Source organism: Microtus pennsylvanicus, chromosome 20, assembly GCF_037038515.1.
Source record: "Microtus pennsylvanicus isolate mMicPen1 chromosome 20, mMicPen1.hap1, whole genome shotgun sequence".
NCBI lineage: Eukaryota > Metazoa > Chordata > Mammalia > Rodentia > Cricetidae > Microtus > Microtus pennsylvanicus.
Window position 1 is genome coordinate 4,353,012 of NC_134598.1, and position 25,098 is coordinate 4,378,109.

Here is a 25,098-nt window from a genome sequence, read left to right on the forward strand (position 1 = left end):
AGCTGAGGTTCACTTGGTGCTTCTTCTTGAAGTGATGGTTACTCATTCATCTGTTCCGGCTGATTAATTTTTCTGTATGTCATTAGAAATAAGAAAAATCGAATTATATTTCCCCTGGCAGGAACTGTGTGTATGATGTTTTAGGATGGTTCAGAGATGTCTTGCCTCATCCATCCCTCTCCCTCATCCTAGTTTGCACACATTGTTGTGATAAAGCCATGCCCAGAGCAGCAGAGGGAGCACTTATTTCACGCTACAGTTTGCAGTCCACCAGGAAGAGAGGGCAAGCCAGGAATGCAAGCAAGAACTTGGAGGCAGAAACTGCAGCAGAGCCCACGGAGGAATGCAATGGTGCTTACTGGTGTGTAATCATGGCTTGCACAGTTTACTTATAGAAACTGAAACCACTAGCCTAGGGGTGGCACCGCCCACAGTGGACTGTCTCTCCTACATCAACTATTACTTCCGGAAATGCCGCACATACCAGCCTGATGGGAACAGTTCCTCAGTCGAGAGTCCCTCTTCCCAGCTATGCCTAGGGTGTCTGCCAAGCTGACAGATAACCAGGGCACCTCTCTCCTTTATTCTCCACACCTTGCCTAGTCACTGCTGCGGACCCTCGGTCTAGTGTTGGCCTCTGTGCTTTCCCCGGTTCTGTGCACTGCCTGGACTCTGCTTTCTTCCCTCCACCAGATGCATTTCTACAAGCTGCTCTGAAATCATTCTTGCACGTTGTTCCCCAGAGACAAATCAGACCTTCCCTTCAAGGTGACGTCACGATTAACTCACTTATCACCATTCCCCGGGAACACTGTCTGGTGATTAAAAATTTTCAGTCTCAAATCAAACTGCCTATGTTCAAACTACTTTGTGAAAGTCAGTAGATAGGTTTTCAGAGGTCTTAGATTTTTTCCCCTGTAACACGAGGGCTGGCTTGTTGGGGTTTCTGTCCCACATGGTACCCCACAGCCGGCAAGTCCCAAAGAAAATTACACAGAGAGCTCCATAAGTTATAAAACTGATTGGCCCATTAGCTCAGGCTTCTTGCTAACTCTTATAACTTATATCAACCCGTTATTCTTATCTATGTTAGCCACATGGCTTGGTACCTTTCTCAGCAGGGCAGCTCACATCTTGCTTCCTCGGTGGTCTGAGCTGGACTCAGGAGGAATGGGCTTCCTCCTTCCCAGCATTCTCCTGTTCTCATTGCCCCACCTCTACTTCCTGCCTGGCCAATCAGCGTTGATTTAAAACATGATTGACAGAATACAGACAATTCTCCTGCACCACTCCCCAGCGGCAAAAAAGATACTGAATATTCTCTATGCCACAGGGTTTTATTGGGATGGTCCTTATTAGACACTGAACACAAGTTATCATGCTAACGACATTTCCTTTTTACCCCTCAAGGGAATTACAGGGGTACAGGGGTTCAGATCTGCCCCCCTGCCCTCCAGAGTCCACCATCCCACAGAGGAGCCAGACACGCTGCATTTGCTTATTTTTCTGTTGCTATAGCAAAATGACAAGTACCTGCAGCTGGGAAGAAAAACGGCACACACACACACACCCCACACATAGCACACTCACACACATACATTCGTATATCCCCAGCCTCCACCACCAAACTCACACTCAAAGGTTTATTTAGCTCATAGCTCTGGAGGCACAAAGAACACGCAAGACCCAGCCTGGCTCTGGAGAGGGCCCATGGTGGAAAGCACCAGAGCAGGAGGATACATGGAAGAAGGGACTGGATTTCCAGATGAGGAGCCAGAAAGGGGTCAAGCCATTCTCACAGCAGCTCAGGAGTCCCACCAGGGTAACTTTAATCCCTTTCCTGGGCACCCACCCCCCAGGTCCTAAGAACCTCCATTAGGCCTTGTATCTCAGCAGCCTGCCTCCTCTCTCAGGGCCACAGAATCCAGTCCTCCAAATCACGAGCCCCGGGAGAACAAACTCACGCCTTGGCACATGTTAGAGCAACATTCTGTACAGAGTGTTGGAGTCAGTGCCACTTTGGTGGTGGGTGCTAGCCAGACCTCTGCTACTAGAGACCTACACGCCTGTGGCCTGGAACATTCCAGAAAGGAGAGGAGACAACAGAACAATGGGCCATAATTAATAGGAGCGATGTGGGTACACTGAGCAATTAATCAAGTGACCCAGTGCTTGGATTAAATGGCTGACTCAGAGAGTTTCTGCATGTCGTGGAGGGAGTTTTTAAATAAATATATCGAGATGACCAACCCAGGAATGCTGGCCTTCTGCTGAGTCAGAGTGGGAGTGAGGGAGACAGGAAAAAGCAGATGAAATATTTAATGAGTGTTTCAAAGGATTTTAGTGTCTCACACTTGCTTATTTGGAATATAAATTCTGAGTAAAGAGGTCAGGGTCATGTTTCCACAGAGTGTCTGCTTTTAACATTCTAGACCTCATTCGAATGTCTCTACATTAATAGAGCCCTTTAACTCACATAAACTCTGAAGACAAGGACAAGAGTTTCTCCCAGAAACACTTGACAGCAAGAACAGGGTTGGGTTTAATGGCCTGAGTCCAGGCTCAGGCGAGTGTGTGGAGTATTTCTTCAGGAGTCTCTCCTACCTGGCAGGAGGCATTTCTACTTAACACCAAAACTAGAACTGGGCATGGTAGTCCATACCTATTATAGCAATATGTGGAAGACTGAGGCAGGAGGATTGCTATGAATTTGAGGCTAGCCTTGGCAATAAGTGACAGGCCAGCCCAAGAATACATGAGCAAGACTGTATCACACACACACACACACACACACACACACACACACATACACACACTAAAGATAGGAGTAGGCAATTATCCTCACAGGGCATTTCATCCCAGGCTGGGGGCAAACTCCATGCCAGCAGAAAACATGGGGCACAAGACTCAAAGAGGACTCGGTCATGTTTTCCAGAAACAAGTCAAGACTTAATCCTGAAGGATGACAGTCAGGGCATCTTCCAGGACATATGGAACGGGCAGGCAAATGCGGCACTGCCCACTGAGGCAAGAGAAAGCCACCCAGTTTGTGAGTGGCGGTGAGAGGTGGAGAGTCACTCACCCAAGACATCTGCAACCTCCGGGTACAGGCGGTCCCCAACAACACAGGTCAAATAACTCGGAGTGAAGTTTAAAGCCCTATTTTTGTCTTTCCATTCTTTACCTCATTAAAAGAAATCAGGATTTTTTTTCTTTCCTTTTGGCAAGGGGAGTGATGTTCCTCACATATACCAGACCTACAGGAGGCCAGAGGCATGGGCCCCAGCGAACAGCCAGGAAAATCCTCACAGCCTTCCCTCTCCCACCTGCCAGAGCCCCAGGGAACAAGGAGGCTGCAGAGGCCAGGCCCCCACCCTGCCCGGGCAGCACGCTGCGTGGCTAGCAGGGCCTGAGAACTTCACCTTTCACCTCAGCGCAGCTGTACCAACAGTCACTCCCTAAGTGTCCTCTTCGTTTCTTGTTCCATTTAATTTCCCCTCTTGCGTATGTCTTGTGCTCTGTAGACAGCTCAGGTTTTAGGACCGTTGTTTATGTTTCCCCACTAATACACTCTAAGGCATTCTTCACTGTCTCTTCAACACACCAAATAAACTCCCTCTCTTCATCCTACGTCTTCCCTTCTCTCTCATCCTCATCCCTGACTCCTCTTACTTTGTACTTGTAACCATCCATAGCATTAATCTCTAAGAATCTCTGGTCCCTACCAATAGCCCAACTTCCCCATCCAGATACTTTATCATCCTGAAATTAAAAGTTGTTTCTCAGAAAAGACCTAATACTTCTCCTATCCTTTCTTGCCTTATTTTCTTCCCGATCCCGTTCTTAGTAACGGAAACCTGACTGTGCTCCACTCCTTCCCTGGCTATTGTCTAAATAGGTACTGAAGTTTAGGGGTCTCTGCCACTAACTGGCAAACACAGAAGGTACACAGTGGTGGTCCCACAGCTTCAGATGCTCTGCAGCTAACATTCTTCTCAGGGAATAACAGAGTTCACCAGGGACCCTGAGCCCTGAACTGAGGAATTATTTTCAGAACTACATACTTCACTCTAGTAAACTAAATATTATTTGAAAGCTGTGAATACTCTCTCTCTGTGTGTCTCTCTCTGTCTCTCTCTGTGTCTCTCTGTCTCTCTGTCTCTGTCTCTCTCTCTCTCTCTCTCTATATATATATATATATATATATGAATGTATAAATCTCAATGCAGTAATATATGAAATACACACACACACACACACACACACACACACACACACAAAACGTCTCCAGAAACTATCAACTCTACAGCACTGTGAGGGTGTTAGGTTGGCCATAGTGAAACAGGCCTTTAATCCTAGCACTCTAGAAGCAAGAGGCAGTTGGGTTGAGGCCAGGCTGGTTTACATAGTGAGTTCCAGGCTATCCTAGGCTACATAATAGGACTCTATCTCAAAAGAGAGTGCATATTAGTTGAAATCTCAGGCAGAAAACTCAAAACGAAGATTGTAAGTGTGACTATAGGCAAAGCAGCTGAATAAAATAAATAATTTAACATGTCCAGCAAAATGGCAGGATACAAAATTAGCATCCAAAAATCTGCAGCTTTCTTAGACAAATACACTGAGAAAGAAGTCAAGGCAGCAATCCCATTCACTATGGACTCAAAATGGACGCCACCAACTAACTAAACACATCAGTTGAAACAAACCTAATCTAGACCTTCTGAAATATCTCTTTAGTAAAGCTTTAACACTTAAGGAAGACACCAGAAGAATGAAATACCTCATGTGGTCATGAATTAACAACACTAATACTGTGAAAATGGCTTTGTACCAAAAGCAACTTGCTAGTTAAGTGCAACCCCAGACAAAATACAATCAAAATTCCTCAAAGAAATAGAAACAAACAAAGAAAAAACAACCTTAAACTTTATATGGGAGCATAACAGACCCAAATAGCCAAAGCAGTTCTGGGCAAAAGGAATATTGTGGAACTTATCACCATCCCTGACTATACTACACATCCATCACATTCAAAACAGTGCCATAATGACATAAAAACAGACATGTAGATTGATGGAATAGAACAGAGGGCACAGATAAAAAGCCACACACCCAAATTTTTACACCCAAAATTTTACCCAAAATGAAAAAAGAAACTCATTGGAGAAAAGTTGCAGGAAAAGTATGTCTAATAGAGATGAATGAAACTAGGTCTTATCTCTCACCTACACCAGACTCAACTCTAGATGAATCAAGGACCACGGATAAAGAAAAGAAACTCTGAAACTGCCAGAGAAAATATGGGAAATACATTCTATGATACAGGCATAGGTAAGGATGTTTTGAATAGGGTTCCAATCTTCAATACATAAGGCTGATAATCACCAAATGGAGTTTCATGAAGTTAAAAGGCTTTTGTATAGGAAATGAAAAAAATGTCAAGTAAAGAGACAGCCGACCGAACGAGGACAAACCTCTGCCATCTGCATATCCAACAGAGGATTAATACCTAGAATTATACAAAGAACTAAAATACTAAGCATCAAGAAAAAAAACTAATTTAAAATGGGTCAGAGAATCAAACAACAAAAGAAGAATACCAACAAACAAACCATAAACAAACAACAAACAAAAAAGTTTTCTAATTCAATAGCCATCAGAGAAATGCAAATTAAAACTATGTTTAGATTCCATATGACCCAGTCAGAAAGATGATCACCAAGAAAACAAACAATGACAAATGCTGCCAAAGACACAGGGAAAGGGGGTGTTTATACACTGTTGGTGACACCAGCCACTCTGGAAAAGTGTGGCAGTGCCTCAAAGCACTAAAACTTAGAACAGCTAAATACTCCATCTCTATCACTTCTGGGAATATACCCAAAGGATTCCACACGTGCAGGGCAAAAGGGGGAAAAGTCATCAGACATATTACACAGCAATGAACACTGACCTCCCAGGGAAGGCGTGTCCACAACTGAAACAGTGGCATGGCGGCTAGGGGCCACCCAGCTACCTTCTGGTTGCCTTTGTGACACAGCAGGAAGAATCTGCGTCTGGAACTATGAACCTCACTGTCTCAGTTCCGCTTCCATTTCTGAGATAAAACACCCTGGCCCAAAGCAACATAGAGGAAAAGGGGTTTATTTCAGCTTAAAATGTCAGGTTACACCATCCTTACATGGGAAAGCCAAGTCACAAACTTCAAACAGCTAGTCACAATCATATCCATAAATATGAGCAAAGAAAGGCATGCATGTATGCTGCCTGATTGCTAGCGCATGTCCACCTCTATTTCCCTGTTTTTATCCAGTTCAGGATCCCTGCTTAGGGCAAGTGGACTATGTTTTTCCATGTCAATTAACCAAAGACAATGCCAGACAGACACGCCTATAGGCCAACGCAATGTAGACACCCCCTCACTAAGTTTGTCTTCCCAAGTGATTCTAGGCTGTGTGTTGTTAACAAAACTAACCTGGTCTCAGTGCAAGTTTTTGAGTAATTGTCTTAGACACTGTTCTATTTCTGTGAAGAGATACCATGATCAAGGTAAATTTAATAAACAAAAGCATTTAACTGGGGGCTTGTTTACAGTTTCAGAGGTCGGTTCATTATCATCATGGTGGGGAGTATGGTGGTACATAGGGTGCTGGAGAAATAGCTGGAGAAGAGCTTTATATCCTGATCTGCAGGCCAGGAGAAAGAGAAAGAAACTGGGACTGGCTTGGGCTTTTCAAACCTCAAAGCCTGCCCCAGTGACACACTTCCTTCAACAAGCCCACACCTCCTAATCCTTCTAATCTTTTCAATTCTACTTCCTGGTGTCTAAGCATTCAAATATGTGAGCTTGAGGGGCAGGTTTATTCAATCCACCACACAAATGGACCCTGATTTTTATATTTTTGATTTTTCAAATGTCGATGACATGAATGCACTTTTCTTTGTTGTTGTTGTTGTTTTTCAAGACAGGGCTTCTCTATAGCTTTGCAGCCTGTCCTGGAACTAGCTCTTGCAGCCCAGACTGGCCTCCCAAGTGCTGGGATTAACGTCATGCACCACCATCACCTGGCATGAATGCACTTTCCATTAAACAATGATCGTTGGTGAACTGGGCACTCTCTTCTATGGATTTAAGGCTGAGGAGGGTGTACCTCAGAAGACTACAAGTCCAAATGCCTTCAATCTCTTGATTCTGCTTTCTGCTCCAAGGGGTCCTTTAGTCTAGAAAGAGCATAGGCAAAAGCAAGAAAACAAAAGGGCTCTCTGTGAATTCACCCTGAACTTGCATCATGAGAGGCAGATCCAGCCACATATATAAAACTCAATAAAAATTTGTTTCTACATCTCTACTTTGCAGTTGTCTAATTATATTTAAGATATAAGGATTAAAACTGACATATGGCATACTAAGTGCCTATTTTATTCACACATATCAATGTGTCTATGGGGGTGCTAAGTAGATAAAGACAACGTGGACCAGAGGTAGGCATGGATATAAGTAGGTCATGGGTCTGTTTTCTCTATTTTGAGTCACTGGGCCATGAAATCTAAATAAATTATTTCTAAATGGCGTTATCAAGTGATAAGTAAGCTCTGATGGTGTCTCTTTTTGGATTTTTATAGATTTCTAAGTTCCAATCATGACTTTGCTTTGTCCTCGGAAAGGTGTTCTCCTCCCAAAGAGAAATGGGCTCCATCACAGATGCTGGGCTTTACTAGACAGGCCATGTTTCCTTCTTCCTGGTCCCTGCCTCCTCTTCCATTTGTCTTTCCTTTCTCCAGCATACACTTTTGTAGTCTCCTGTAACTGCTCAAATGAACTCACTAAAACACCAATGGAAACAAGGAAAACAACTTACAATTCTATAACTTACAAACCCTCTCAGGCTACTGTCTCTCAAAGTTTGGGTGATTCAATAGTTAATTAGGAAAGACGCAGAACTGATATGAAATTCATATACTATTGAAATACAGATAGGTTTTAAAATCAGACCCACTGGGCATAATGATGCATGCCTTTAATCCCAGCATTCAGGAGGCAGAAGCAGGTGTATATCTTTGAATTCAAGGTCAGGCTGCTCTATATTTTGAGTTCCAGGACAGCCAGAGCTACATAGTGAGACCCTGTCTCAAGAAGGCTAATGAGAATAAACTCAGGCTTGTGAGCCAGGTTTTAATACAATAAATGCTTTAGGATTGAAGAAATAGGACAACTTTTCATACTGGATTTATTTATTTAAAATGGTAATAAATTGGAAATACTTTTTCTATGTCACTAATTAAATAACCATTTAAGTGCAAACTCTTTGTGGCCACACACATAAACCTACTCAATTACAGGCAGGACAATTTCAGGAAGCAGAAATAGGAGGATCTCTGTGAGTTTGAGGACAGCCTGATCTACACAGAGAGTTACAGGCCAGCCAGAGTTCTACAGTGAGACCTCGTTTCAAAAAAAAAAAATCAGAACAAATTAGTAATACTTTTGTTCAGTCCACAGTATAACCAACTAAACCACAAGTGTATTTTCTAATTAGTTTTTAACACACTAAACTTCGTGCAAAAAGTTAGTAACTGCTTTATTAACTTCAGAACAAGAACCCAGAACAAGAACTTACTGGGAGAGACAGGACTTTCTCTCCTGTCCAAAGCTCACATCCGCTGCACAGCTGGCTCAGGACCACAGTCTATGGTAAAGCACACAGCGCAGGAGGCTCATCGGCTTGAGTCTCCACAGCATCGCGGTGAGAATGCATGGGCCATCCACTAAAATACACCAGTGAGCCGGTTTGCTCATCTTAAAGCAAAGGGCAGAGAATCTTGGAGACACGGACAGAAACTCAGTCATTCAAACTCACCCAGACATTCTCCCCCTCTTCCCGGTACTTTAATGAGTGTGATGCAGATGGCAAGCAGAGAAAAGAGGCCACACCACCTAGTGTGAGAGGCAAGCAAACCAGCTTCATTCCAGTCTGATTTGTGTTAATTCAAACAATTAAAAAAAATACCCATATCGCTTTGCAGCAAGATACCTAATTTTCAGAATTCCTCTTCAAAGATACAACTGGTTTGGAAGCTTCCTTTAGAGCCATGGTTCTCAACCTTCAGGTCGTGGGGGGGGGTCACCTAAGACCATCTGCATAGCAAATATCTACATTATGATTCATAACAGCAGAAAATTACAGTTATGAAATAGCAACGGAAATAATTTTATTGTCGGGAGAGAAACTGTATTAAAGGGTCACGGTGTCAGGATGGTTGAGAACCGCTGAGGTAGAGTCGCTCAGAACCACATGGTTGATGAGCCCACTAAGCTGACAGCAGATCTCAGGAAAGGCAGAGGAGGCACTGGAGAAGAATAAGAAATTCCTGTAACAACCCCCTTCACCAAGAACTGAACCACAGAATTCATCCCAAGAAATCAAAACAACAAAACACACCCCCAAACAAAAAAGCCAAACATCCACAGCTAGTAGGTTAATGCACACGGAAGGACAGCCTGCCTGGAAGAGTTCAAACCTTCCAGAGAGGCCCAGGGTCAGGACATTCAAAAACTGGGCTTCCTTGGAGCTGTTTCCTCATCGCTGCCGTGGAAACTATTACAGAGCCTGCCCCTGTGTTTGCGCGCGGATTAGAGGAGCTGCCCGTTGTTTTGTGTGTGACAGATTGCTTGGCACACACCACACATTCCATAATCGTTACCTCTTACTATCACTGTGATGTCTCATCAGCTCGCCGTGTCCTTATTTTATCTTAGGAAGCCACTTTCTGCTTTTCCAAACACTGCTGAAAATGGCCTTCTATTCATATCGCCTTTCAAATCAGAGCGTTTTAGTCAATTCAATACAGAGCCAAACGAGTGTTTTGGAATACTACATTAAAGAGACTGAAGTCCATTCCAGAGCGCCGCAAGGCTGCAATGAAGCAGACCGTCGGAGAGAGATTTCAGACTGCGTAATTGCTAGGTCTGCCTTGGGAGAAAGGGAAAACCTGTCTCCACTTACAGTCCACCGTGCGTTCTCAACTCCTTGTAGAGAGAGTTCTGCTGCTGTCTGCGGGGGCAGGCTTCAAAAGCCTGAAGACAGCTATCATGTCCTAGTTAAGACTCCCTTCCTCCGGTGCTTACGGTTCCCAGTGGCTCTGTTCCTTGGACAGTATGATTTGAGGAAGCCAGCGTGAGTTCTCCTTGTCCCCCCTGAACAACTGTGTCTTGTGTTCGCAGCTCCCTGTACCACACTTGCATTGCGTTTCCCAGGGTGGAGGCTAGGATACCAGAAGAATCTGGAGACAACACATCTGCATCAGCCCTGTCTTGTGGGATGGGGCCCCATTTACAGCTGTGTGATCAATGAAAGGCCAAGCATCTTGAAATAATGGCTCAGGTCTCTCAGCCTGTTCCTACTTGGGTAAAGAGCAGCCAGCTGGAGCAGTGGAAAATTGAAGAAAATCGGATTTGGATGTATGACTGATGAGCAAAATTTAAAGTACTAACAGGTCTTTAAAACAATGGAAGTCCAGAGGGTTCAATCTTAGTTGATAAGGACAAGGACTTTCTGAAGGATGGACCTATGCCCTGGTCACAATTCACATGACAGGGTAAACTTCACCCCTGCCCCCAGATTCCTAAGTTATCACAGCTTCCTCCTGAGTTCCCCAAGGCAAGCTAGTTCCCATTTCAATTACTGTCAACACTGCATTCAAACATTAGAGCAGTTTATATCTCACAACTCTGGGTTTTGTTTTTATTTTACATTTATATTTTATTTTATACACAAACAGCCACAGCACAGCCTGTGGGCAGAAGTCAGGGGCAACTGGTGATGGAAGTTTCTTCTCTTCTACCATGTGTATTCTGGGTCTCCATCCAATCATCAGGGATTCTGGCTCTCCGACTCCAATCATCAGGGTGGGTGACTGCCTTTACCAGCTGAGTTATCTCCCTAGCCTGTATCTGGTTTGGGTTTTAATAATTTTGCTTTTCAATTTTATCTCTCATTTTATGTGTATGAATGTTTGTCTGCATGTATGTGTGTGTGCCATGCATGTGTGTGGTGTCTACAGATGTGAGAAGAAGGCAGTGGATCCCTTGGAACTGGAGTTATGGGTAGTTGTGACCCAACAACACAGGAGCTGGGAACCAAACCCAGGTTCTCTTGCAAGAGCAACAAGTGCTCTCAACAGTGGGACCATCTCTCCAGCCTGTTTTATTATTTTACTTTTAATCTTTTTATTGCTGTGTGTGTGAGTGTGTGTGTGTGTGTGCTATGAATGTGTGAATGTATGGTGCTATACTGTTAATCCCAGCCAGATGTGTGACATCTGGTCCAGGCAGAGGAGGCTTAGAGCATCTTTAAGCTCCCTTAGTTAGGGTTACTGTTGCTATGATAAAACTCTCACCGGAAGCATTTGGAGAGGACAGGTTTTTTTTGTTTGTTTGTTTGTTTTTGGCTTACACTTCCACATCATAGTACATGATCAAAGGAAGTCAGGGCAGGAATCGGAAGGCAGGAAGTGTCGCAGAGGCCACAGAGGGGTGCTGCTTATTGGCTTGCTCAGCCTGCTTCCTTATAGTATCCAGGACTACCATCTCAGGTGTGGCACTGCCCAGGGTCTTGTGCCCTTCCATCTCAGTTCCCGATCAGGAAAATGTTCAAAGACTTATCCATAGGCCAATCTGGTGGGCATTTTCCTCACTCGAGGTCCCCTCTTCCCAGATGACTCCAGCTTCTGTCAGCCAACAGAATAATTGACTACTTGGGGCCACAAGAGAACCTTCTTCCGTCATTTTTGCCTGAGTTCACTTCCTGAATATACATAAGGGTTGGTCATCAGTCTCTGCTCTTGTTCTTGCTGATCTCTGTATAAAAGAATGTTTTTACCCAATTTTTCAATAAACTTCAGCAAATTTAAGATCTTGATGACTTCATCCTGCATTCCCATGGGCTCGGGTCTTTTCTTTAAGAACTGTTACCAATTTATAATTTAATTCTTATATCTGTGTTTCTTTCTGGTGCTAGGCTCCAAGCTCCTGCAGGGTACCAAGCTAAGAATTCGTTCCTTGCTTTTGTGACCTCAGCATTTACTACCAGTCCTGTCACCAAAGGCAATCGACAAATGCTTGTCGAATCAAGAATGACATGAAACTTCTATTATATTTTGGGAAAACCACTGATCTTGATAAGGTTAGATTTCAAGAAAAAAATAAAAAGGGAGTAGAATTTCCAGTGGATTTTTCATGGTCATAACTGTTTAGCAGAGGTTACAGATGATGCTGTATGTCCAGCTTCGCCTGGCTTCTGAGGATCTGAGCGCAGGCGTCCACACTCGCGTAGCAAGTGCCCTACCCTCTAAGCCACCTTCCTGGCCCACCTATGACCTTTTAAAAGTAAACTTGATTAGGTGTTGATCTTTTGTAGATAGCAAAACCTAAACAAACTAAAAACAACTTACTAAAATGCCCTTTTAAATGGGAACCGAGGGACCAGACACTTTTCAAACCCATCTCCCACTTGTCAAGTTTATAAACTCCATGATTACAAAACAAACCTAACCAGAAAAATTCTTTAAAGTAAAATACCTGTTTGGGAGGGATGAAGCCTCAGTGTAGATCAATATTTCTCATCTGGGGCCAATTTTGCCTGCGGAAACATCTGGCAATGACTGAAGGCATCTCTGGCTGTCCGTGCTGGGAGGCACTGCCCACACGGCGTGGAGAGAGCATCCCGCAGTCTGAGCTGGTGTTCCTCAAAAGGCATGGTTCGTATTTCACGGCATGCTTACAGCGCTTTTTCTTGTCTCCGGTTTCCAGGTTATGTATACTCGAACTTGGATTGGTTTCTTTGGGCTTATCTAGTCTGGATTCAGTAAGCTTGGATGCATAGGTTGCGTCATTCGCTAACTTCAGGATATTTTCTTGTAATTATCCTCAAATATTTATTCCTACATCACACTTTTTCTCCTCTCTTTCAGAAATGCTGATGATGCAAACATTGGAAACACTGTGTGAATGGTCCCCACGGCTTGTTCACTCTTCTTTCTTGCTGTTCGCATTAGGTCATTTTTGTTCATTTAAACTTCCCCAGTGCGCCCTCGGTTAGCTCTGCTCTGCTAGGAAGCCCATCTACTGAGTTTTAAAGTTTGGTTACTAAATTTTTTCAGTTAAAAAAATTTCCCGATGGGGTTCAGCAGTTAAAAGTACTTTGGTGCAAAGCCCAACAGCCCAAATTCAATCCCTGAAGCCCATGGTGGAGGGAAAAACTGGCTCCCATGATCTCCACACACGCCCTGACAAAGGTGTTCCTCCCTCAATCTCTTCCCTATACATAAGAATAATATTTTTAAAATAGCTTCCAATAATTTTATTCACTTTAAGAGTGTTTGATCTTACTTCTAGAATATTCTTCTAATGGCTGCTGTGGAAATCTTAGGTAGCCCAAGCATCCATGATAGCTCAGCATGGCTGTCTCTTTTGTTTTTTTCCTTCATGCCTTCCTGGCTTTCTTGATCTCTTCTAGGTTGAGTAATTTGTGTATTGTATTCCAGATATTTTCAATATTATGTCTCTGGGCCTTACTTGAATTAACTCTAAACTTTAGTATTTCTGTTTTATCGGGAAACCCAGCCGATTAGACTCGGGTTACAAACTCTGGCCAGCCTTGTATAAGTTGCGGTTCCCATGTTAATTCTGTTTCCAGCATCTTTGTGCTGCTATTTAAATCTTCCATCATACTTAATACACAGTGACCACTCAGGATCCTGGCGTGATCCCAATACTTAGTTCAGTCCTCAAGCCTTTGTGGGTACACTGTTAGAGATCAGATCTGCTGTGTGCAATGGCGGGGAGAGATTAGGAAATCTGTCACTGCGGTCTCCACGACTCTTTGGTTTTCTAGGTTCCCCCTTCTGGTCCTCTAACTAGAGAACCAGGAGTCTATTCTATTGTTCTGTTCCATTTCTTTCTATTTCTTCCTCACATACTGAATGTCTGAGACCACAATCAGTGTTTGCTAACCCATGGGTAACCAATGCTCCCAGGGAGGGCAGTTTCTCTCTTCAAAGACCTTTAGAGGGTTGTAGTCCCTGTTGCAAGATGTTTGAGTACTCAGTGGTAAGGAACAGCAAAGGAAACTTTGAATAGCAAAAATCAGCATTACATGGTTCTCTCCCCTTTCTGATCTTTGAATCACAGCCCAGAGCCTCTTCTCCAGGTCTGCGTGTTCATGTCTGTTGTCTGCTTCTGGGTTCCTCGCTGTCAGGCATCTGGGCTGGGAGATACTGAGGGGGAAACAGGGGAAACACTGCCGATGTGGCAGAATTTTAAAGTCTGGTCTTTCATCTACCCTCCTACTAGTTAGCCTTCAGATTGCTGCTGCAGGCACTGTGTTTACGTCTGATGGACTCACTTAGTGGGAACGACACGGTGGACTATGCTGACTCGGTTTACTGAGAGCCTGTATTTACCTTTTGATCCCATCTTTCCTTTTCAGTGAGCATGGATATCGACCTATCATTTAGCTTTCGCTATGTAACAAAGCACATTTCCCTTAGCTCATGATTCTTCGAGTCAGCTGGGAGATCGCTCTGTGATAGGCTGGTGGGGCCGCATTCTCTCACGTCTGTGGTGCTCTGGCAGCTGGATGAGGTAAGATGCTCTAATTCATACGTCTAGGAGCCGGCTAGCTGTCACTTAGGATGTCTGTCTCCTTTCATGTGGTCTCACTCATCACACGAAGGATAACTAGGACTTGTTTCCAGGCTGGTCTCAGGGATCCAGACGGCATCATGAGAGGTAAGATCCAGGGATGAAGGAACTTCCAGCATCCTGCCTGTCTCACATCCACGGGTGTCCTAAGTCACACAACCTGAAGTCAGTGTGGCTGAGGCTTGCTGATGGCAGATGCCAGGCAGACCATCACTGGGACAGTTCTGTGTAGAACATGTCACAACCAAGTGTGTATTCAAGAGAGTATGGGACACATTTAAGATGGTTACGCCACTGTTTTTTCAAGAAATATCTTCATTGTATAGAAAACGGTAGGATCGTCACTTGCCTTCAGGAAACTTTGCTCCGTTGCCTTTTGACATTTAAAACCATGCTCAAGACCCAATCTGTTCTTTTGGGGAATAAGGATTGTTTGTGTGCTTGTAGAATTCAGTCAAGCCTGAAAGTACCACTAAGATAAATTTGAAACACTTTTAAATAGAAAATACTTCTACTTATAAAATAGGTATACTCCTTCTATTCTCAAATTGTATTTTATTTTTAGTCCTCAGTTTCCTCAGGGGGTTGTTTATAGCATCTTCTCTACTTTCTGCAAATTCTGTGCTCCCAACAGACATCTCAGCACTTGGGAACACAGCCACAGCTACAGAGGACCTGGACCCAAGAACCTCACAACACCCTGTTCCCTTCCTCCCAATGGGACTGTCTGCAGCCACACCAATTGAGACATCTGCTCTCCTAAGAGTCCCTTGCCAAAGACCAATCCTCCTGTCAGTCCTTTGGATCCCTTTCGGCCAAGTTCCAAGCCCAGCCTTTGGAGTGTCTCCTTTCCCTAAACCCTAGTGTGTAAGTTGAATGTGTGTGTGTGTGTGTGTGTGTGTGGTGTGTGTGTGTGTGTGTATTCAAGTGCTCATGAAGGCCAAGGATCAACCTTGGAGGCTTCCTCAGGAGCTGGCCACCTTGTTTTCTGAGACAGAATTTCTCACAGGCTTGGAGCTCATCAAGAAGGTTAGGCTGGTTAGTCAGTGGGTCCCAGGGTTGTACCATGTCCATCTCCCCAACACTGGACAAGCATGGCACCCAGCATTTTCACATGGGTTCTGAGGGAATCAGATTCAAGTTCTCAAGCTTGTGTGGTAAGTGCTTTACCAAACAAGCTATCTTCTCGCCCAGTTTCCCTGTTTTTCTGTAATGCCTTCTGCTCACGCTTTTTAACTACTTATGTTTAAAAACAAACAACAAATGAAAATTTGATGGTGTCCAAGGCAAGAAACTAACATATGTACTTGAAAACAAAACCTTTCCTGGTCCCATATTCTTCCTTAAAAATCCACACATTTCCACCATGACTCTCTCTTTACAAGTGAACTTCTAGAAAATACTGCACATATTTCATGGGATAGCTTGCTACAGTGGTCCATGAAAGAACAGACAGCCTGTCCAGCGACAAGGCCCATGAGTCTTCTTACTTGACCCTTGCCTCTGAAATAGGGGACTATTTCCCAGGACCACCTATGATTTCTTTCTCTGGGGAAGTAGTTCACATGGGATTGTTTAGATCTGGCCCTGTAAATACTGTATTGCGCTAATATGCTCCAGGCTTTATGGTATATGGATGCCATTCATTGCTTGTTTCTAATCAGATGTAAATTTTTATCCATTATTTTATTCGCTCATGAAAAATCTGCTGAACACCTAGCATGTGACAGTCACTGTGAACAACACACACACACACACACACACACACACACACACACACACACAAATTGTCCCTTGGGAGCTTATATGCAAAAATTGCAGACACCAACAAGCATATATGGAATGTGTCAGAAGGGACTAAGCCCATCCACCTCTCTCTCTCTCTCTCTGTGTCTCTATAGATAGATGAGAGAGAGCTATGAAAGGGAACTTGGGGTGTATACTTTCACTCTGAGAAGAAGGAGTCTGTGAAAGGATCTGACAGAGGAATAATGGCAGACACTTGAAACCGCAAGGATCACTCTGGTTCCCTTTATACGTCTGCCTTGTCATTTATCATGACTGCTCGGGAGGTCGGGCAGTTAAAGCCTCCATCCAGCTGCTTTCTTATTCACAGACTTTATTTCATTCTTCACCCTAACATTGGAAATTCAAAGTATACATTTTAACAGGATCTGAAGCATCAGCCAGGTCCTGACTAGTATCTGGGGACAAACTCTTTAGTGTATATATTGCTTTCCCCTTCTTTAGACATTAGCCATTGGTACAATCTGGACCACGTTGTTTCTCTTAAGGTTTCAGTTTATAAAATAATTATAATTATTTATATTGGGCATCTCCTTTATACAGAAAATTTAAGTACCCAATCCAAAATTCACAGAGAGGCAAATAGAAGAAGATAAAACTAACTTAAGAGAAACCCCCACAAGTTTTCAAGTGTTTCTTGGCAACTAGTCTCAAGGTAATTAATTACTGGTTCAACTACTGACATTTGAGTGTTGGCACCAAAGTAACACACCGTATGGACAACACTTTCAACATCGCTGACATCAGTTGGCTTTTCTTTATTATGTAATGCATTTTCAGCGAACCGCACACGGATCACATGCTTGACTCGCTCTAAGACTTTGATAAAGCTTCAGAGCAGATGGCAAATTGCTCACCTGGAGCTGCTCACAGGCTTACCTTCCAGCCAGGTGAAACAGACATCTCTTGTTGCTAAGCAACAAAGCGACCATAGGACTCTAAGAAAACCACAACCAGCTATTATCATTCATAGAGCCTTCACAAGGGCCGCCATCTTGGTATGCAATTCACAAAAACCAACTGAAACTATTTTACAAAAATACTTTAGAAAATTCTGCCACTATAAGAGACAACAGTTCAGCTTCATATTTCTAGAAGAACAAGCTAGCCATAAGGTTGCGGAGACTCAAGAGAACCAACAAGTAGTGGCAGCTTGGGCTTTTCTTACTTATTTATCCCGGCTATATCAATAATTCATCTGTCCTTTGAGGTCACCAAAGTACCATTTAATTCTTCTGCTACAGTGCACTAAAACAACTTGGAAAAGTTCTTGTTATATTATTTACGAATGTTGCATAAGCATATTAACTTACATCCGGTAGCTCTCTGCTAATAAAAAACAAAACAAAAAAAGCCAAAACTAGGCCATTTACTTTTCAGGGAACCTATTACTGGATGTCACAGCCATGACCATCATCACTCCGGGGTAAGTCACAGCTATGACCAGCATCACTCCAGAAACTCAAAAGGTTAAGACCGGCATCCAAGTTGTGAAAGTCTGAGGCCACCCTTGACCTGGCAAGTCTTTTCAGTTACACAACGCAAGTTAAATGTCACTGGTACATAGAGATTCAAATGTCCAGTTACAGGAAAAAGCCTGGAGTCAGGCAAACAGTGCTACACACCATGAGGGCATCAAATACCCTATTTTGAGGGGCTGTTTCCAGATAGGAGAAATGCTAATGTTTTACATGAAAAGGGCAGGTTGCCAAGCACATGGAAGTCAGAGGGCCAGCCTGCGGAAGTCGGTTCTCAGTCCACCAGGAGGGTTCTGGGAACTGAACTCAACTTCATCAGACTTGGCCTCAAGCACCTTTATCTGCTGAGCCATCCTACTGGCCCCTCATAGACCTTTTCTCAAAACAAGGTCAGAGCCTTGGAGACTGGCAGTAGACTAGTGGTTTTATGTAAATTAACTTCAGCTAAAGCATCTGTTTGTAGAGTGACTTACTTTAAATGCTCTTGATGTCAGCATCCCTTTATTCCATGAAATAATTCTGTACCGGAGCATAGAAATAGATACTGCTTCTTTTTGATACAAGCAAATTGAAAGACTATGGATCTTAGTAGTAATCACCCCTTCCTGCCAGACTAAGCAACACACCCAGTGGTCAGCGAGGTGGGCTAATTTACCTTACAAGTCCGAGTCTGAAAACCCATATACTCTGGCCAGAGGAGGGCTATTCCCAGTGGCCCGGGGCCAGTCTCAGCTACTTGAATGTGGATGACCAGCAGATTGTCTCCGTCCACAGATAGTTTTCTTTGGGTTTTCAGAAAAGAATTTTCATTACATTGGTTCTCTGACCATATCACAAACATTCTGGTTGCTCTTGCCAGCCACCTTCTTCTACCCCCTCCCCCATCCTCTCCCTTTCCCATATATGTCTTTTTGTTTGGTGACCCACTGAGTTTACTGAGCACCAATTGGGAGCCTGGTGGGCTCACCCAACTAAAGACAATGATTTCTCCTCCCCCAGAATTCTCCATTAGCCCCTGTTCAGTAGGGAGTGATAGGGGTCTATAATCCCTCCCCGGTCATACAAAAATAGGCACACTGTAATGATACTTCACTTGTATTTTAATAAGTAATGCTTGCCTGAGGATCAGAAAAGTAAAAACAGCCACACTGGCCAGCCTTACAGACCAGGCAGCAATGACACACACCTTTAAGCCCAGTACCCACACTAGTTGCCATAGAAACCAGGTGGCAGTGGTGCACGCCCTTAATCCCAGAACTAGAGAGAATTATAAAATGGGGGCAGACAGCTCTCTGGCAGTCTCATTCTGAGATTCCTGGAGGCAGGATTGCCATTTTTGAACTGAGGTCAAGGTAAGAGCCAGTGACTGGCTGCTTTGCTTTTCTGGTCATCAGGTTGAACTCCAATATCTGTCTCTGAGTTTCTATTAATCATGTTTCAGCATCTAATAAATAAGCTTCTCCTCAGTTGTGGAGTTCTGACTTAGGTGACAGAACCAGGCATTAATTCTTTCCTGTGGAATAGGCCTCGGGTCCACGGAGAGCTCGTGGTTGCCCATGTAACACTCATGACAATGGTTCACTGTAGTAAAAGCTGCGGGCTGTGTTCCTGCCGCTCCAGCTCCTGGTCGCCTGGCTAGCTTTAAACCCGAAATAACAACATACAAACTGTATTCATTTAAACACTGCTTGGCCCACTAGCTCTAGCCTCTTACGGGCTAATTCTCATATTTTGCCTAACCCATTTTTAGTAATCTGTGTAGCACCAGTCTTACAGGGAAAGACTCAGCATGTCTAACCTGGTGGCTTGCTTCATCGCATCTGCCCGGGAGAGGAGAGCATGGCCTCTGAGCTCACTTCCTCTTCCTCCCAGCATTCTGTTCTGTTTACTCCACCCACCTATGTTCTAAGCTATGAGGCCAAGCAGTTTCTTTATTACTTAACCAATGAAAGCAACAGATTGATATATGACACTCCCACATCAGTTCACCATTGGGTACCTTGCTTGTCAGGTTGCTAATGCATATGGTTCACAGATAATTAAAGCTCTTTATGGTTTTTCTCAACTACTAACCTGTATAGTACACCTTCAGGCTCTAAGAAAGCCAGTCAGTAGGGAGAAGTTTCCAGTTCAGTTTGAAATTGATTTCTCTGTGTATGGGGATGAAGGTCCTTGGCAACAGGGTCTTACCAACCAATTCCGGTCGGCAACCGGGAAGAAGAGCAATAGCATATATTGTTTTGTGGGGACTGGGGGCTTTTCTGACCAGTCAGTCGCTTCAAAGGAGGATTCCACATGAGGGCTTTGGCACTGAGACTTCTGTAATTTCCTCCTTGCCCCTCCAATTCCTTCCACAACCTTCCCATTGCATCTTCTTCCCAAACCCATGTTCTCTTTCTTCTTTAAAACAACCCACTGAGTCCAGTTGGTCCCTCATGTGCAGGGGTATAGAGAACGCCAGCCATGGCACATGAGTAGCCTACCAGGCACCATATTCTTGAAGAAAAATGGATTCTTCTTCCCCCAGCAACTATCAACATTCAACAACTCCTTAACTCAGGAGCCCCTCCCTGCCATCTGCGATAGAGCTCCTCACCCGCTTGGTCTCACATGGGTCTTACGCAGGCAGCCACAGCGGCAGTGCCTTCCTGGTTACAATGGCTTTGTCACATATCCAAGTCACTTTTCACAGCGGTCTTCTTCGACCTCTAGCTCTTAAAACATCTCTGCTCCCCGTCCGATTATGTTCCCCGAGCCTTGGGAGGGGTGGTGGGGATACAGATGCTCCAGTTAGACCTGAGTCCTCCAGCACTGATTAATCATCCTCTGTATCTTGACCAGTTGTGAGTCTCTCTCTATTAGCCATCCTCTGCAAAAAGAAGCTTCTCCAATGAGGGCTGAGAGCCGCACTTACGACAGTAACCCTTGGGTGCTAGGATTAGGGCTATCCAGACGTGCAGGCATTGACTTAATTACTCTTCTGAACTTTTATTTATTTATTCTGTAAATTTTTTATGGTTTATTTAACTTTATTTTATGCGCATTGGTGTGGAGGTGTCAGATCCCCTGGAACTGGATTTTCAGACAGTTGTAAGCTGCCATGTGGGTGCTGGGAATTGAACCCGGGTCCTCGGAAAGAGCAGTCAGTGCTCTTAACCACTGAGCCATCTCTCCAGACCCTGAACTTTCATTTTTAAATTACCTTACACAGCAGTATGTTTCTCATATAATTGTGGGGTTTGGCTAGCCCTCTCCTAGTGCATCTTCCTCTTCCTCACTCCCACCCCCATGCCTCCTGAACCCCGCCCCCCAGCCCTCCTCCCTAAGGTATCCCCCAGTCCATTGGCCCTCTCCTAGATTCTTCAGGCACTGCAAGTTAAATCCACAAATCCAAAGATTCAGAACTGGGACACACACATGAGAGACAGCACATGGCATTTGTCTTTCTGTGCCTGGGTCACCTCACGGAACAAAGTTGTTTTCCCCAGCTTCATCCATGTATTTGCAAATTTCGTTTTTCTTTGCAGATGGAAAATTTCTGTTGTCCTACATTTTTATTATTCGTTCATCAGCTTGTGGACACCAAGGCTGATTTCATTCCCCAGCATTGTGAATAGAGCAGCAAAGGCTAAAGGTGACCAAGTGTCTCTGTGTTAGCATGTGGAGACCTTTGGTCTTTTACTCACTGCTCAGAGGTCATATAGATTTTGCAAGAAAGGAATACAGTCCAAACCAGTGCCCTAATCTCAAAGTGTTTTACCATTCACATAAAGTGACATGAACAGTTATTGCCCCGCCCCCCTGAAAAACCTAAGTAAGTCGATAGTAGCTACAAACTGTCTCACGTCTCTGAGCAAAGGCAAAAGAGCACGGCTCTTCAGCTTGAGCACATCCTTCTATCACCCCAAAATGTGGCTCATAGTGTCTGTCCATGAGTAAGAGGATTGGTGAGCTGGTACACAGGGCTTAGCCCCCTTCATCATGAGCAAGGGGCAACTCACAGAAATCATGTCATTGTTATTGATAAAGGAAAGAAACATTATGCTTGTACAATTAAGTGAAACAGAGACAGATACAGATATATTAATAATTTGAAAACAGTTCATGAATAAACCACAGCTTTGAAGGTACTCTGAGACACAGGGATGATTTAGGACAGTTGAACGCCGCCACTTTATAGCTCCCTCTGAACTACACATGCCTATGAACATGTGTAAGCAAGATCTCGTGAGCAGGCGTTTACACAAGTGGTTCCTGCAGTGTTGCCCGTGACTGTGACTACTGACGTGGGCCACATTTTCACATGCAGCGTGTGAGCTGCATACCTGCTGTCGGTATGCAGGACACCTTCTTTCAGGGGCGTGGTGAAAAGGAGGAGGATCTCTGGACCCTAGGAGGTGGGGCTAGCGCAGGCGGAGGCACCTCACCAGCCCTTGTTGGAGCGGGAAGAGTGAGGTTTGATATTGAAACAAACCCTTGTATACAAGGGGTCCCCAAATTCAAACCTTCTCCAAGAAGAGTGAAGCACAAACTAAGAAGCAACAGAACCCCCTCTTGTTCATGTTTGCACTGCTCATACTTGGGTGGGGTCGGGTAGGAATGAAGCTCATTTGGTTGAGGAAATGAAGAAATCAATGAAGGCCCAAAGATAAGACTTCCTGTAAAATGGTTGTTGGGGGTCTGAGGGGCATATTTGCTGGCTAGGCATCCCCTTGGTTATTCACTATCTGCCAAAATTTAAAGACAAGTACTTTAATTTAGCTATAAGCAACAATGACGTGGGTAGATTTTGGAGTTCAGTGATAAGACTGCTTAGTTGGTTTACAAATACTCCAAGTCCATCCAGCTGCTAACAATGTCAAAGCCATGATTTCACCCAAAACCCCTTTTCCTATATCCTTAACTCTACCAGTATTGGTTAATTCCATAAAGGATTAAATCTTAAGTTCAATATATTTTTAAACAAAACCAAAGCAAGCAAATAAAAAGCCACCTCAGTGTTTTGTAATGCTGAGTAAGTGGGTGACTTTGTGTTGGGCCACACGCAGCTAGGCTCTGAGTTGGACCTTGGTGACTTTGTGTTGGGCCACACGCAGGTAGGCTCTGAGCTGGGCCCACCTGTGAGTTGGCTGACAGACTTCCTCAGTAGACCTTGTCTGGTTGTAATGACTAACCCTTTCTGCTCATCAGCCATGATTAACAGCGAGAAGGCTGTTCAAGATGAAGAGAACACTCCCACTAAACAACCAGGTTAGCAGGAATCCGCCACACACACACACACACATGGTGATAAGCCTCAGTATCTAAATAAGAAATAAATTCTAGTAGCTAATAAGTAGCATGCGTCTATCTCCTGTGTACTTCCCAGAGTTTTCCTCACAAACTAGGAATTCATTTCCCCATCTACTGGGAATATTGGCTGTAGGCTGTTGAGACTCACAGCTGATCTCTCCCTAGGAACCGCTCTTGAGAACTCCCCTCCACTAAAGGAAACTGCCTTTCCCTAGAGCACCCCAAGTTCAAGGGATCCAAACCTAAAGCCCAGGGCTCCTGCCTGGATATACGACAACTCCAGAGGTTCTCCCAGGCACAGGCTCACGTGGCTTCAGCCTCTCCCTTTGCCCAACCTTGTTTGTTCATTCTCTGGAAGAGCAGACAGACTTTGAACGATCTCCCAAGATCCCAAAACAAGGAGGCAGAAGAACTGGTGTTCTCACCCAGATCCGTGTGACTGTCAGACCTAGCTCCTATCAGTTTCATCAGGCCCTAGACCTTGTCGTACGAGGTCCCTCTTTTGTCAGCTTCTACCACATCACTCATTCTCGTCCTAGCAACCCAGGCCAGCCCCACAGAACTCTGTACTTTCCGCTACACACATGTCCCTGCAGACCCTTGCCTTGTCTTGCCTCATGGAAGTGTCCCCTTCATTTCCAGCGCTGCTTCTTTAAGTTTTTCATGTCCCATAGTGTTCCTACAGTGAGCTCTGTAGTCTCTTTCGCTTGGAGATGCTTAATTTATTCTAATGCGTTCCTTGCAAGCAGGGAAGTCTCTTAACTAAGTTTTGCCAGTCACACAGCTTACAGATGTTTTGTTCAATGGATGAATAAATGAGGAGCTGCTTATGTAGGTCCTGGCTGAATCCCTGCCAATGCCCCCATGTCGAGGAAGTATCTTTGAGTAGCATCCAAATGTGGAATTGTTACAACCTTTCTCCATCGTGGCAACGTGACACGAACATCTGGACGCCACTGCAGATGCTCAGGGATCCAAACTGTATGTGGTCTCCACAGATGGCGCTCACAGAGGGGCAGAGAGTCCGTTACTTCCCTAGCTCAGTGGAAACTGATATGTATTTTTAAGCTCTCTTACTTAATATGTGAAGATAGTTCTCTATCTCTACCTAGTCTTAGATCCAACATAGAAAGCTCTTTGTTGGAAACACGCTCCCTCCTCCATTTGAAACGGCACACAATGACTTAGAACTTGCTGAATTCCCATTTCTAGGTCAGAAATCAAATCTACTGTGGCTGCATCAAGCACAGCTGGTGTGCACGCCCCTGCACGCATGTTGTGAGTGGTCCCTCTGAAACACATGCATCGTGAATAGACAGGGTGCACCTCCTTCACTGAAGCTAAAACATTACTTACTAAAGGAGGGTCTGGGCATAAATCTAGGCAAGGAACTCTATTAACACCAAGCAGAGAAGGCTTGCGGAGTCTCGTGCTCTCAACATAGAAACTGAAAGCTGGGCAAGGAGCTGCGTGTGCCCTTTGCACAGGAAATGCTCCAATTTTGTTATTGTTCTCAACAAAAATGTGCAAACAACAAAAATATTTGCTGAGAGCTGACTGAAGCTAATGATGACACGAAGGTTTAAAAGCCCAGGTTTTTTCCCCCTCCCCTTTGTTTCTTGGTTTTCTGTAAATGGAGTCAGGAAGGAGGAAACTCTTTAACACAATAGAAACTGAACTTTCTGGGCTTTTTTCACTTCACTCTCATAGCCTCTGCGGCAGGGAGCACGAAGACAAGGCAGTGATGCCTTCCTGCGAGGACACACATGTGATACGCTTTATCTGGTCACATGTGAGCTGAAGCAGAACCCAAGGCCC

General features: G+C 44.3%; 1 protein-coding gene across 2 annotated transcripts in view; it reads right to left on the reverse strand.

Moving 5' to 3' along the window:
• Srgap1 (SLIT-ROBO Rho GTPase activating protein 1) overlaps window positions 1–25,098 on the reverse strand; it is a 273,061-nt gene that overhangs the window by 124,948 nt on the left and 123,015 nt on the right. The gene's annotated exons all lie outside the window — the stretch shown is intronic.